Source organism: Triticum urartu, chromosome 7A (assembly GCF_056163025.1).
Source record: "Triticum urartu cultivar PI428250 chromosome 7A, HENAU_Tu73, whole genome shotgun sequence".
NCBI lineage: Eukaryota > Viridiplantae > Streptophyta > Magnoliopsida > Poales > Poaceae > Triticum > Triticum urartu.
Window position 1 is genome coordinate 113,500,976 of NC_141879.1, and position 14,964 is coordinate 113,515,939.

Consider the following 14,964-nt stretch of genomic DNA (forward strand, 5'->3'; position numbering starts at 1 on the left):
GCTCCCTTCCCGGGGCTGGGAGGCGGCGGCGGTGCTGCTCGACCTTGCCGCGGTCCGGCGGCAGGCGTGGTGTCGGCGCCGCTCCTTGGCGGCGTGGTGGTGCTGGGTGACCGTCGTCGCGCCCTCGGCCCAGATCTGGGCCCGGCGGGCCCCATCTAGGTCCTAGAGGGCCGGCTCCCCGGCGTGGCCTCGTTGTCTGCGGCACGGTGAGGAGGAGGAGCGGCTCGGATACGGGGCGGCGGCGCCGACGGCGTGCCGGCTGCAGCGCGAAGGCGGGAGCTTTACGAGCCCACGAGGGCTCGGCCGGACCTGTGGGCCCACGGCCTGGTGTGCTCCTGCTATTGTGTCCGGACGGCTACCATCGCGGACGGTGGAGGTGGGGCCCTCCCGCGTGCCAACGGTGCTGATGCCCTAGTCCCGGCTCTGATTCTTCGTCGTGTTGTCCTCACTCCGCGTTGTCGTGGTGAGACGGCGTGGGGGCCTCTTGACCGTGTTGGCGCTGGGTGGTGGTTGGTTTGGTGGCTGGCTCCGAAGCGCCTGAGGTGCGGGTTGGGATCGGGGGCCGGCGCGGTGGCGCTTGTGGGTGCCACCTGACCTTTCGGGAGGGCGTCGGGGGCTACCCTTCTTCTCGCCTCGTCGTGTACCGGGGGAAACCCTTGGCAGCAGCGTCGTCATCGTCGCGATCCTTCTTGAAGGTGTTGATAGGTGCCGGCGCTTCGGAGTCTTGGAGCCTAGTGGGAGATCCCGATGGGTGCAGCGATCGCGAGGCTTCTTTGTTTTTGTTGATCCGCCGTTGTCGGCATTTGTTTCTTTTGCTCGTTCTTTGTCGTTTCCTTTTGGGCGCCACTGTGCTGCTTCCGCCCCAGCACCTATCCTTATATGGTTCAGTTGGTTGCTTTGTATACAAAGCGGGGTAACCCTTTTTCGGTAATACACGCCCCCAAATCCCCACCAATCAAGTAAAAACCTGAACTTGAAGGTACAGCAAACGGATTCTTACTTGAAGTAATTTTTGATTGACTGCTATTTTTTTGTTTGATGCATGGTTCAGAACAGAAAATCAAGGATAAGCTCAAGTTCCAGACGAGAGGGAGGGGGCAGAGAAGCTCACATGTGCTAGTTGTAGCCAAGGCCAGGCATCGTCGTTGTGGCGTGGCGAGCAAAATCACAAAAAGCGCCACCAGTCTCATTCACCTTGGCCATCTTGGATATGATGGGGGGCACACTCAGGTCGGCCCAGCACTTGGCCAAATTGCCCACGATCACTGCATCAAAGATACAATTTTTCCAACAAATAAAGGGTCAGCAGCTGGCTGCAACGAGTATAGAGGATCAGAACAACGTGGTATCTATCCTACACCAGCTCATCAGCTCATCTACACACAAACAATACCAACAAAGGTTTGTAGAGCTTCTACTTCACATGCAAGTGCGGAAAATAAAATTCATTTCTATGTACGACCGCATTACATATCATCTTATCTCATTGCTACACACCACAACCTTGCTGGAATTTTATCTATTTATGGGTCAGCCCAATAGTAATTTCAGAAATTCCTAATAAATCCTATAGGTCCACTTAGCCCATTCGTGCAAGGTAAGGGACACTGCTAAAGTTTAGTCCCATATTGCTAGTTTAGAGGGAGTTGGACCTCTTTATAAGTGAGGTTCTTTCCCCACATGTATGAGCATGAGAACAAGAGGGACATCCACGCGCGCTCCTCCTCCGCCGCCCGCCGCGCCGCGGGTTGCGGAAATGAGCCGAGCCGATGTCTAAGTTTTTGCCACGCACGACGGGTATACGAAAGGACACACGGGAGCTGAAACGTTTTCTGTAGTGGACACTGAATTCGAACGGCACGCCTCTTCGGCCGCTGCCTGTTCGTTTCGTCTCCCTCCGTTGCCTCACCTCCCGCCGCAGCCTCACTGGTAGAAAAAGGGCCTGTAGTCCCGGTTCGTAAGGGCCTTTAGTCCCGGTTCCAGAACCGGGACTAAAGTGTCGGTACTAATACCTCCCCCCTTTAGTCCCGGTTCAATCCAGAACCGGGACTAAAGGCCCTCCACGTGGGCAGTGCGCAGAGCCCAGTCAGGAGACCCTTTGGTCCTGGTTGGTGGCACCAACCGGGACCAATAGGCATCCACGCGTCAGCATTTCTGTGGCTGGGGTTTTTGTTTTTTTTGAAAGGGGGGGGGGGTTGGGGGTTTTGGGGGGTTAATTTAGGTGTTTCATATATTGTGTTAGCTAGCTATAATTAATAGAGAGAAGTGTCCTCTCTTATGTCCGTGCTTGGTCGACGCTACGTACTATACATACGTATAGAGAGGACTAGACACGCTGGCTAGCTAGTAAGCAAACGAAGGAAACAGAAGATCGTCATGAACATATATGCATACAGAGAGAAGTGATATCGACCACCTCTCCTTCTCCGAGAGATTGATCGAACAACAAGTTCTCATATATCTATCTGACACTACCGGCTACATATATACAATAATTATCTGTTATAAATATAATCATACGGACTCAGGGTCCACATAGAATTCTCCGTCTTCAGGGATCACGTGGTCAAGAAAGAATGCCGCCAATTCCTCTTGAATTGCTCGCATGCGAGCTGGTGCTAGGAGTTCATCCCGCTTCCGAAACATCTAATTTAAAGAAGGGGGTCAATACATATATATATATGAATGAATGAAACTCAACACAAATGATGGTAATAAAATAAAATTGTGAATGTTGTTATTTACGTACTTCATATTGTTCGTTAGAGTACCCGCCCCGCTCACAGGTCGTGTGGCGGATGGACTCGCAGATGTAGTATCCACAGAAATCATTCCCTTATTCCCGCCACAACCACTTTACAAGAAATAGAGGTCAATCAAACTGATAAGCAAGAATGCTAAATGGTATTGATAAAACTAGCGCTTGAATCACTAGGAGATGCGCGGAACATACTACTATAGTACTTACTTTCGGGTGTCTAAATTCCAGCTCCTTCGGCAGTCCCGGAACTGTTTTGGTGAATTTTCTCCAAACCCTGCCGGACAAAGAAAACAATTACTTGATATCAGGAAATGAACAAAGTTGCTGATATGGTGGATAATGATCGATTTAACTTACTTCTGGAGTATTTGAGTCATGTCTGCATAGTCCTGGGGATCTTTTCGTTTAGAGTCTAAGACGGTTACTACTCCCTGCTCAAGCTTAATCACTAGGAGAATAAAGTGGAAACTGCACACACATGCATAACTCATCAATTACATTACTATAACCTTGACTAATATATAAGGGAAACCGAATACGCGCAAGACAGTAACACTCACCTGAAGTTGTAAGGAAAGAGTATTATATCTTTGTTTTGATTTATTACGAACGATCGTAGCAAGTTGGCCTCGGTAGCTGCGGCATGAAGTTTAACTTCAGTTGCATCTATGAGATATGTGTTAATGAACCCAATATCACCGACTTGTCTTTTCTTCAATTCGGCGATCTTCAATCTGCATAATATAGTGAGGATGATTATAAATACATGCAATGAAAGAACTAAGCTATATAGAGAAACTTAATGACAGAAGTAGTACTACTTACAGACAGTAGCAGGCGATCGTTGTTTTATCGAGGGCCAATTGATTGAAAAACTGATAGAACTCCTCAAATGGAACAGGCAACCGATCAATTCCAACGAGGTCATGCTCCTTTTTAACTTTCACATACAAAGTACTCCTCCCCCCAGAGTCTTTGCAGATTTTCAAGTACCAATCATGCAATCTTCGCATCATCGTTGATAGAGATCTTTCATCTTTGACGAGAGGCTTCCCGTAATCGTATCTTTGTATCTACGTCCATGGGTTCATAATGTACTTCGTCGGGCAGGTAATCTGCAAGATTGCTATAACCGGGCACCATCCTCGGATCATTAGCGACGTTGTGGCTAGGCACCTTGAGCGGGGGGCACGATTGCTTCGCTTGTTCGCCGAGCTGGGCAATTTGTTTCCCAGCTCGTCGTTCTTTCAGCCTTTGATCACTGACAGTACTTCCCGACCGCTCCGCTTCAGCAAATTTCTTTCCAATAATGCGGTCATAGTTTCCTTTCGGCGGATCAGACTTCGATGATTTTGTCAGGGCAGCCAGAGTGCGCTTCACTTTCACCCGATCTACCTTCTCCTCCGGAGGTGGATGTTTCTTTGCTTTCACCCCTTCAAAGAAGTTCCTCACTTCTTCTCGCGCGATCTCGGCGTTCTCCTCCAGGGTCCTCTCATATGGTAGCTTCTCTGGAGTCTTCAGAGAAGGACCGAATCTGTATGTCCTCCCGCCTCTGGTTGTACTGCTAGACGCCGACCGAGCAGACATAGCGGTTGTCTTCTTTACTTGCTTAAGAGGCGGAGGAGAAGGACTACGACGCGCCGGAGCAGCTGGAGCGGCGGCAGGTCTCTTCCGCCCTTGCTGACGAGGCGGAGAAGGAGGAGGCTGGCTGCTCGGGCGCGTCGGCGTAGGCGGAGAAGGAGGCGGAGTGCCGCCACACACCGGAGAAGGAGCCGGCCAAGGGCCCTGATCGTCACTCGCCGGAGGAGGAGGCGGTGGAGGCGGAGTGCCCTGACTCGCCGGAGGAGGAGGAGGAGGCGGTGGCGTCCAGTTCGAAAGGTTGATGAGCTCCTTCCGCCATAGGCATGGAGTCTTCAGAGCAGACCCCAGCCGAGTCTCCCCTTCACCGGTAGGGTGGTCAAGCTGGAGGTCCTCAAATCCCTCCGTTATCTCATCCACCATCACCCTAGCATATCCTTCTGGAATCGGCCGGCAGTGAAAAGTTGCGCCGGGTTCAGTAGGATAAAAAGAGCCAACAGCCGCCTTGACCTTTAAATTCATCCATTGCGTCATAAGGTGGCAATTTTGAGACTCCGTTATAGCATCCACCGGATAGCTGGCAGGAGCCGTCAAGGCATGCTCCGGCTGAAGCAGCTCGGTGGAAGCCACGCTGCTTCTGCGCTGAGATGGCGGGGTAGCTTCGGGGGAGGCTTCGGCAGTACGTTTGCTGCGATTTGCTTCTCATTCCTCTATCGCGTCTACCCTTGCTTGTAGCGCCTGCATTTGAGTCTGCTGCACTTTTTTCATCCTCTCATGGGATTTGTAACCGCCTGCGTCCGGAAACCCAACCTTCCACGGAATGGAGCCTGGCGTGCCTCGTGTCCGTCCAGGGTGCTCAGGATTCCCGAGGGCCATTGTGAGCTCGTCGTTCTCTCTGTCTGGAAAGAACGTCCCTTCCTGCGCTGCTTTGATATACTGCTTAAGCTTACTGACTGGCATGTCCATTTGCTCGTTCGTCCAAATGCACTTCCCTGTTACAGGGTCCAGGGTTCCGCCAGCCCTGAAGAACCAAGTCCGGCAACGGTCTGGCCAGTTAATTGTCTCTGGTTCGATCCCTTTATGAACCAGATCATTCTCAGTCTTGGACCACTTAGGCCGGGCTACGAGGTAGCCACCTGACCCCGTGCAATGGTGAAGCTTCTTCTTTGCAGCATTTTGCTTGTTTGTCGCCGACATCTTCTGACTCTTTTCCGATGTCTTGTGGGCCACAAATGCGGGCCAGTGATCTCTAATCTTCTCATATCTGTCCTTGAATTCTGGTGTCTCATTATTTTCGACAAACTTATTCAGCTCTTTCTTCCACCTCCTGAATAGTTCTGCCATCCTCTTCAGAGCAAAAGACTTGATTAATTTCTCTTTAACTGGGTTCTCTGGATTATCCTCAGGCGGTAGGGCGAAATTTGACTTTAGCTCAGTCCAAAGATTATTTTTCTGCATATCATTGACATAAGAGACCTCAGGGTCTTCTATAGCCGGCTTAAACCATTGCTGGATGCTTATCGGGATCTTGTCCCTAACCAGAACCCCGCACTGAGCAACAAATGCGCTCTTTGTCCGGAGGGGTTCAATAGGTTGGCCGTCGGGCGCGATCGCTATGATCTCAAACTTTTCATCCGAGCTCAACTTTTTCTTCGGGCCTCGTCTCTTTACCGAAGTTGTGCTCGATTCGGAGGGCTAGAAAAAAGAACAAAGACTTAATTAATATGTGTACATACCAAAACAATGAATGCATCAATCAGCTAGTCAGCATAGGCTTAACTAATATATATACCTGGCCGGACTCGGTTCGGTCACCGGAGCCGTCATCACGGTCTCCTTCTTGCACCGGCATTGGGTCACCGGAGCCGTCCTCATGTTCTTCTTCTTGCACCGGCATTAGGTCACCGTAGCCAGCTTGTTCACCCTCTCCTTCCATACCACCGGTTTCGTTGAGAAACAACGAGATGGCATCACTTCCTTCTGCGATTATGTCCCTCAACAATGCTTCTTTTGTTGCTTCGTCTAGGGCGGTGTCCATAGTTTCTACAAATATTTACAACATGGCAATTATTATTCAAACATGACAGATGGATATATTAGTGCCAAACGTAGAACTAGCTACCTAATCATAGTAAGCTATCGGGAGGGGGTATATATCGACAACGATGACACTACATCTATGTCCCTCGACGACCCTCGTTCCCGATAAAAAAAAGAGGAAGAAGAAGAAAAAAAAGAGGAGAAGAAAGAATAGAGGAGAAGAACCCTCGAACCCTCGACCCCTAGACGACCCTCTTCTTCCTCTCATGTTCGAGAGGATCGCCGAGGGGTCGGGAGGTTGCCTAGTGTCAAAGGATTCAACAAAACCATGTCTTCATCATTAGGCGAAAGTAACATGTGCATGATGGTACAAAGCTCTTCAAAGTTGTTCTGGAACGGAGTCCCAGATAGGATAATTCGCTTTTTGGTACAAAGTTCAGCAAGAGCCTTCCGAATATCGCTATTTGGAAGGCCTTTGCTGAATTCGTACCAAAAGGCGGATTATTCTATCCGGGACTCCATTCCAGAACAACTTTGCAGAACTTCGTACCAACATGCCCTGGTTACTTCCGGCTAATGATGAAGGCATGGATTTCTTCAATACTTTGACACTAGGAAACCTCTCTCGACCCCTCGGCAATCCTCGACCCCTCGAACCCTCGACGACCCTGGAACCCTCGACCCCTAGACGACCCTCTTCTTCCTCTCATGTTCGAGAGGATCGTCGAGGGGTCGGGAGGTTGCCTAGTGTCAAAGGATTCAACAAAACCATGTCTTCATCATTAGGCGAAAGTAACATGTGCATGATGGTACGAAGCTCTTCAAAGTTGTTCTGGAACGGAGTCCCAGATAGGATAATTCGCTTTTTGGTACAAAGTTCAGCAAGAGCCTTCCGAATATCGCTATTTGGAAGGCCTTTGCTGAATTCGTACCAAAAGGCAGATTATTCTATCCGGGACTCCATTCCAGAACAACTTTGCAGAACTTCGTACCAACATGCCCTGGTTACTTCCGGCTAATGATGAAGGCATGGATTTCTTCAATACTTTGACAATAGGAAACCTCTCTCGACCCCTCGAACCCTCGACGACCCTCGACCCCTCGAAGAGGAGAAATAAATAAGAAGAAGAAAAAAGAAGAAAAAGAAGAGGAGTCCTTTCTTCCTTCTCCTCTTCTTTTTCTTCTTTTTTCTTCTTCTTATATATTCTATTTTCTCTTCTTCTCCACTATTCCTTTCTTCCTTCTCCTCTTCTTTTTCTTCTTTTTTCTTCTTCTTATTTATTTCTCCTCTTCTTTTCCTCTCCTCTTCTTCTTTCTTTCCTCTTCTTATTTTCTTCTTTCCTATCCTTCTTTTTCTAAAATTGTAATTTTTGCATATATAAAACTTTTCTAAAATTGTAACTTTCTATATAAAACTTTCCTATCGGGAGGGGGAGAAGATCGAAGAAAAAAAGAAGAAAAAAAAGAGGAGAAGAAGAAAGGAATAGAGGAGAAGAAGAAAAAATAGAAAAGAATTTTTTCTATTTTTTCTTCTTCTCCTCTATTCCTTTCTTCTTCTCCTCTTCCTTTTCTTCCTCTCCTCGTCTTCTCCTTCTTCTTCTCCTTCTTTCTCTACTTATTTTCCTTTTCCTTATTATACTTTTTCCTCTCCACTAACATAAAATGCACTAACCTAAAATGCAACAAACATAAAATGCACTAAAGAGGCTCAACTAACCTAAAATCAGTGATAAAATGCACTAACCTAAAATCGATATCTACTAACAACTTAAAAAAATTAATACATATATGAAAAAATGCATATATGAAAAACTTTTGCATATATACATCAACATATATATATATACACACTAACCTAAAATGCACAAAAATGCTATCGAAGAGGGGGTATATCGACCCCCCTCATGTATCCACATACATACATCTATACATACATACATTTCTCATATATAAATACATACATTTCTCATATATTAGTTTTTCTTCTTCTTCCTTTCTTCCTTCTTCCTAGCTAGATATATAAATTTTTGCATATATAAAATACATATATACTTGCATATATGTATAAATTTTTGCATATATAAACTTTTGCATATATAAACAGAGCCTCGACGGCGGCGGCTCACAACGGGGGCGGCCGGCGAGGGCGACAGCGACGACCATGGCGTTGGCGGGGGCGGGCGGCGTCGGGGCAGCGCCTGGCGGCGACGGGGCAGGGGCGACGAGGACGGCGGGCTCGGGGCAGCGTGGGGCTCGGGCGACGGCGGGGGCGGCGCGGGCGACGACGGGGCGGCGCGGGGCGCGGGCGACGACGGGGGCTGCGACGACGTGCGCGGGCGACGAGGACGAGAATGCGGAACTGAATGAAATTTTTGACAAGTGCTGTATATATAGCAAGAGCATTGGTCCCGGTTCGTGGCACAAACCGGGACTAATGCCCCCCTTTAGTCCCGGTTGGTGCGACGAACCGGGACCAAAGGCCAATTTTCGGCAGCCGAAAGGGCGGGAAGCGAAGGCCATTGGTCCCGGTTGGCGGCACCAACCGGGACTAAAGGGGGGCAATGGTCACGGTTGGTGCCACGAACCGTGACCATTGCCCCCCTTTAGTCCCGGTTGGTGCCACCAACCGGGACCAATGGCCTTGTGCTGCCCCACGCCCAAAAGTTTAGTCCCACATCGCTAGCTGAAGGGCGCCGGCACTGGTTTATAAGCACTGGTCTGCCTCTCCATTCGAGCTCCTCTCTAATGCAGGCTTTCGGGCCTAAACTTGCTACTGCCTGTGGGCCTATTGGGCCTTCTGCGGGCCTGAATCCTGGCCCATGTAGGGTTTCTAGTCGTATTCAGGCCGTGGAGGCCCAGTAGGAGGCATTTTTTTGGTTTTTTCTTTTTTATTTCTACATTTTTTTGGTTTTTTCTTTTTTTTATTTCTACTTACAACTAAATACTTACAGTTTTTTAGTGATTTCTTTTTGCTTTTAGGTCACAAAAATTATAAACTTTCTGTTAGTGCCATTAGTTTTAAATTTTGAATAGTTTAAATTTGAATTTATAAAAATTTGTGTGAATCACTAGTTTATGAATAACTTTACTATAAAAATAGAATTTTTTTCTTCTTTGCTATTTATTTTTTATTTATACTTACAATTAAATACTTATAGTTTGATTTTAGGTCACAAAAATTATATTCTTTTTGCTATTGAAGAATATTATAGTTTTATTTTAGTTGATCATAACATAATATTTTAATTGATTGTTTTTATTTTCATAAAAGTTTTATAATTCATTCTATTTGCTATTAATTCATTCTTTGAGCTAAATGACTCTGAAATTGGAAAGCATTTCAAAATGAACTCTGAAAAGGTTGAAAGTTGGCATGGTATCATCATTTCACCCACATAGCATGTTCCAAAAAGTAGAGAGGGTTACGACAAAAACTTGATGCACTTCGTGTACAAAATGGACAATCACTTTCGAAGTATCAAAGTTTCGAACCATAAGACATGAAAGCATTTCAAATGAACTCTGAAAAAGTTGAAAGTTGGGATGGTATCATAATTTCACCCACATAGCATGTGCATGTACAAAACGGACAATGGTAGCATGTTCGTCTGTTACAAATTTGGCATGGTATCATCATAATAGTTGCGGGAGAAAGTCTTCACTTTTTCTTCGCTTGTGTCATTTGCTTATTGCGCCGTAACCATGGATAATCTTCATTGTTTATCAGGATGCTTGGGTCAGCCTTGACATTGAAGGGAGGAATTTCATGAAACTTTTCATAATCTTCAGACATGTCTGTCTTGCTGTCCACTCCCAGGATGTCCCTTTTTCCTGAAAGAACTATGTGGCGCTTTGGCTCATCGTATGATGTATTCGCTTCCTTATCTTTTTTTTCTCGGTTTGGTAGACATGTTTTTCACATAGATAACCTGTGCCACATCATTGGCTAGGACGAACGGTTCGTCAGTGTACCCAAGATTTTTCAGATCCACCGTTGTCATTCCGTACTGTGGGTCTACCTGTACCACGCCGCCTAACAGATTGACCCATTTGCACTTAAACAAAGGGACCTTAAAATCAGGTCCGTAGTCAAGTTCCCATATGTCCACTATGTAACCATAATATGTGTCCTTTCCGCTCTCGGTTGCTGCATCAAAGCGGACACCGCTGTTTTGGTTGGTGCTCTTTTGATCTTGGGCGATCGTGTAAAATGTATTCCCATTTATCTCGTATGCTTTGTAAGTCAATACAGTCAAAGATGGTCCCCTGGACAACAAGTACAACTCATCACAAACAGTGTTGTCACCTCTGATACGTGTTTCCAACCAACTGCTGAAAGTCCTGATGTGTTCACATGTAATCCAGTCGTCGCACTGCTCCGAGTGTTTGGAGCGCAGACTGTTCTTGTGTTCATCGACATACGGGGTCACCAAGGTAGAGTTCTGTAGAACTGTGTAGTGTGCTTGAGACCAAGAATATCCGTCCCTGCATATTATTGAGTCTCTTCCAAGAGTGCCTTTTCCAGTCAGTCTCCCCTCATACCGCGATTTAGGGAGACCTATCTTGTTAAGGCTAGGAATGAAGTCAACACAAAACCCGATAACATCATCTGTTTGATGGCCCATGGAGATGCTTCCTTCTGGCCTAGCGCGGTTACGGACATATTTCTTTAGGACTCCCATGAACCTCTCAAAGGGGAACATATTGTGTAGAAATACGGGCCCCAGGATGACAATCTCGTCGACTAGATGAACTAGGACGTGCGTCATGATATTGAAGAAGGATGGTGGGAACACCAGCTCGAAACTGACAAGACATTGCGCCACATCACTCTTTAGCCTTGGTACGATTTCTGGATCGATCACCTTCTGCGAGATTGCATTGAGGAATGCACATAGCTTCACAATGGCTAATCGGAAGTTTTCCGGTAGAAGCCCCCTCAATGCAACTGGAAGCAGTTGCGTCATAATCACGTGGCAGTCATGAGACTTTAGGTTCTGAAACTTTTTCTCTGGCATATTTATTATTCCCTTTATATTCGACGAGAAGCCAGTCGTGACCTTCATACTGAGCAGGCATTCAAAGAAGATTTCTTTCTCTTCTTTCGTAAGAGCGTAGCTGGCAGGACCTTTATACTGCTTCGGAGGCATGCCGTCTTTTTCGTGCAAACGTTGCAGGTCCTCTCGTGCCTCAGGTGTATCTTTTGTCTTCCCATACACGCCCAAGAAGCCTAGCAGGTTCACGCAAAGGTTCTTCGTCACGTGCATCACGTCGATTGAGGAGCGGACCTCTAGGTCTTTCCAGTAGGGTAGGTCCCAAAATATAGATTTCTTCTTCCACATGGGTGCGTGTCCCTCAGCGTCATTCGGAACAGCTAGTCCACCGGGACCCTTTCCAAAGATTACGTAGTGTAAATCATTGACCATAGCAAGCACGTGATCACCGGTGCGCATGGCGGGCTTCTTCCGGTGATCTGCCTCGCCTTTGAAATGCTTGCCATTCTTTCGACATTGATGGTTGGTCGGAAGAAATCGACGATGGCCCAGGTACACATTCTTCCTGCATTTGTCCAGGTATATACTTTCAATGTCATCTAAACAGTGCGTGCATGCGTGGCATCCTTTGTTTGTCTGTCCTGAAAGGTTACTGAGAGCGGGCCAATCGTTGATGGTCACGAATAGCAACGCCTTAAGGTTAAATTCCTCCTGTCTGTGCTCATCCCACGTACGTACACCGTTTCCATTCCACAGCTGTAAAAGTTCTTCAACTAATGGCCTTAGGTACACATCAATTTCGTTGCCAGGTTGCTTAGGGCCTTGGATGAGAACTGGCATCATAATGAACTTCCGCTTCATGCACATCCAAGGAGGAAGGTTATACATACATAGAGTTACGGGCCAGGTGCTGTGATTGCTGCTCTGCTCCCCGAAAGGATTAATGCCATCCGCGCTTAAAGCAAACCATACATTCCTTGGGTCCTTTGCAAACTCATCCCAGTACTTTCTCTCGATTTTTCTCCACTGCGACCCGTCAGCGGGTGCTCTCAACTTCCCATCTTTCTTTCGGTTCTCACTGTGCCATCGCATCAACTTGGCATGCTCTTCGTTTCTGAACAGACGTTTCAACCGTGGTATTATAGGAGCATACCACATCACCTTCACAGGAACCCTCTTCCTGAGGGGCTCGCCGTCAACATCACCAGGGTCATCTCATCTGATCTTATACCGCAACGCACCGCATACCAGGCATGAGTTTAGATCCTTGTATGCACCGCGGTAGAGGATGCAGTCATTAGGGCATGCATGTATCTTCTCCACCTCCAATCCTAGAGGGCATACGACCTTCTTTGCTGCGTATGTACTGTCGGGCAATTCGTTATCCTTTGGAAGCTTCTTCTTCAATATTTTTAGTAGCTTCTCAAATCCTTTGTCAGCCACAGCATTCTCTGCCTTCCACTGCAGCAATTCCAGTACGGTACCGAGCTTTGTGTTGCCATCTTCGCAATTGGGGTATAACCCTTTTTTGTGATCCTCTAACATGCGATCGAACTTCAGCTTCTCCTTTTGACTAATGCATTGCGTCCTTGCATCGACAATGACCCGGCGGAGACCATCATCATCGGGCACATCGTCTGGTTCCTCTTGATCTTCAGCAGCTTCACCCGTGGCAGCATCATTGGGAACATCGTCTGGTTCCTCTTGATCTTCACCAGCTCCCCCCGTTGCAGCATCACCGTATTCAGGGGGCACATAGTTGTCATCGTAGTCTTCTTCTTCGCCGTCTTCCATCATAACCCATATTTCTCCGTGCCTCGTCCAAACATTATAGTGTGGCATGAAACCCTTGTAAAGCAGGTGGGAGTGAAGGATTTTCCGGTTAGAGTAAGACCTCGTATTCCCACATTCAGTGCATCGACAACACATAAAACCATTCTGCTTGTTTGCCTCAGCCGCATCGAGAAACTCATGCACGCCCTTAATATACTCGCGGGTGTGTCTGTCACCGTACATCCATTGCCGGTTCATCTGCGTGCATTATATATAATTAAGTGTCCAAATTAATAGAAGTTCATCATCACATTAAAACCAAAGTGCATACATAGTTCTCATCTAACAACATATAGCTCTCCAGAGCATCTAATTAATTAAACCATACATTGAAACTATGTAAAACATTTCAATGCGAAAACAAATGCGATCATAATCGCAACCAAGGTAACAATTGATCCAACGACATAATGATACCAAGCCTCGGTATGAATGGCATATTTTCTAATCTTTCTAATCTTCAAGCGCATTGCATCCATCTTGATCTTGTGATCATCGACGACATCCGCAACATGCAACTCCAATATCATCTTCTCCTCCTCAATTTTTTTATTTTTTCCTTCAACAAATTGTTTTCTTCTTCAACTAAATTTAACCTCTCGACAATAGGGTCGGTTGGCATTTCCGATTCACATACATCCTAGATAAATAAAATCTATGTCACGTTGGTCAGCATAATTTTCATAAACAATAAATGAACCAATAGTTATAAAGATAATATACATACCAAATCCGAATCATAGACAGGACGAGGGCCGACGGGGGCGGATACCAAAACCATCGCACTATATAAGATGCAATAATAAATGTAAGAAAATGATACAAGTATCTATCTAAACATACAAGTAAGAATATTTTTCCTTTCAGAAAGAAGATAAGAACAAGAGGCTCACCACGGTGGTGTCGGTGATGAGATCGGCGTGGGTGATCGACGGCGGTGAAGACGGGGACGGGGCGTGACAGACCGCTAAATCTAGACAAATCTCGAGGAAAATGGAGCTTGGAGGTCGAGCTTCGAGAGGAGAAAGCTTAAGTAGTGTGGCTCGGGCATTCCATCAAACACCTCATGTGCATAGGAGGTGAGCTAGAGCACCACAAAGCCCTCTCCCCCTCGGCCAGAAAAAACAGAGCACTGTGCTCTGCTCTTGCGCGAGGGGGTATATATAGGCACCTCATTGGTCCCGGTTGATGACATGAACCGGGACTAAAGGGAAGCCTTTGGTCCCGGTTCAAGCCACCAACCGGGACCAATGGTGGTGGGCCATGAGCGAGGCCCATTGGTCCCGGTTCGTCCCACCAACCGGGACCAAAAGGTCCAGACGAACCGGGACCAATGGCCCACGTGGCCCAGCCGGCCCCCTGGGCTCACGAACCGGGACCAATGCCCACATTGGTCCCGGTTCTAGACTGAACCGGGACTAATGGGCTGAGCCGGCCTGGACCAAAGCCCTGTTTTCTACTAGTGCCTGTTTGCGTCCTTCTCACATCAGAAGCTCCTCTTCCTCTCGCCACAAAGTTCCGAGCACTGCGTTGCTGCTACGTTCTTCCCCATCCCGGCTTGCGGCGTGCACCGCAGGTCGGCACAGTAGGCCTCCGGAACCGCACCTTTTGAGTCCTGTACGGGAGAAGGGTGATAAGGTTTTTGGGGAGCGCTTCGTGCGACTATTGACTTCTTCATCACGGACTCCGACGACTTCTTCCCCGACGTTGACAACCTCATCGACGACATGGCTGGAGAGGATGTCGACCCCAAGTCCA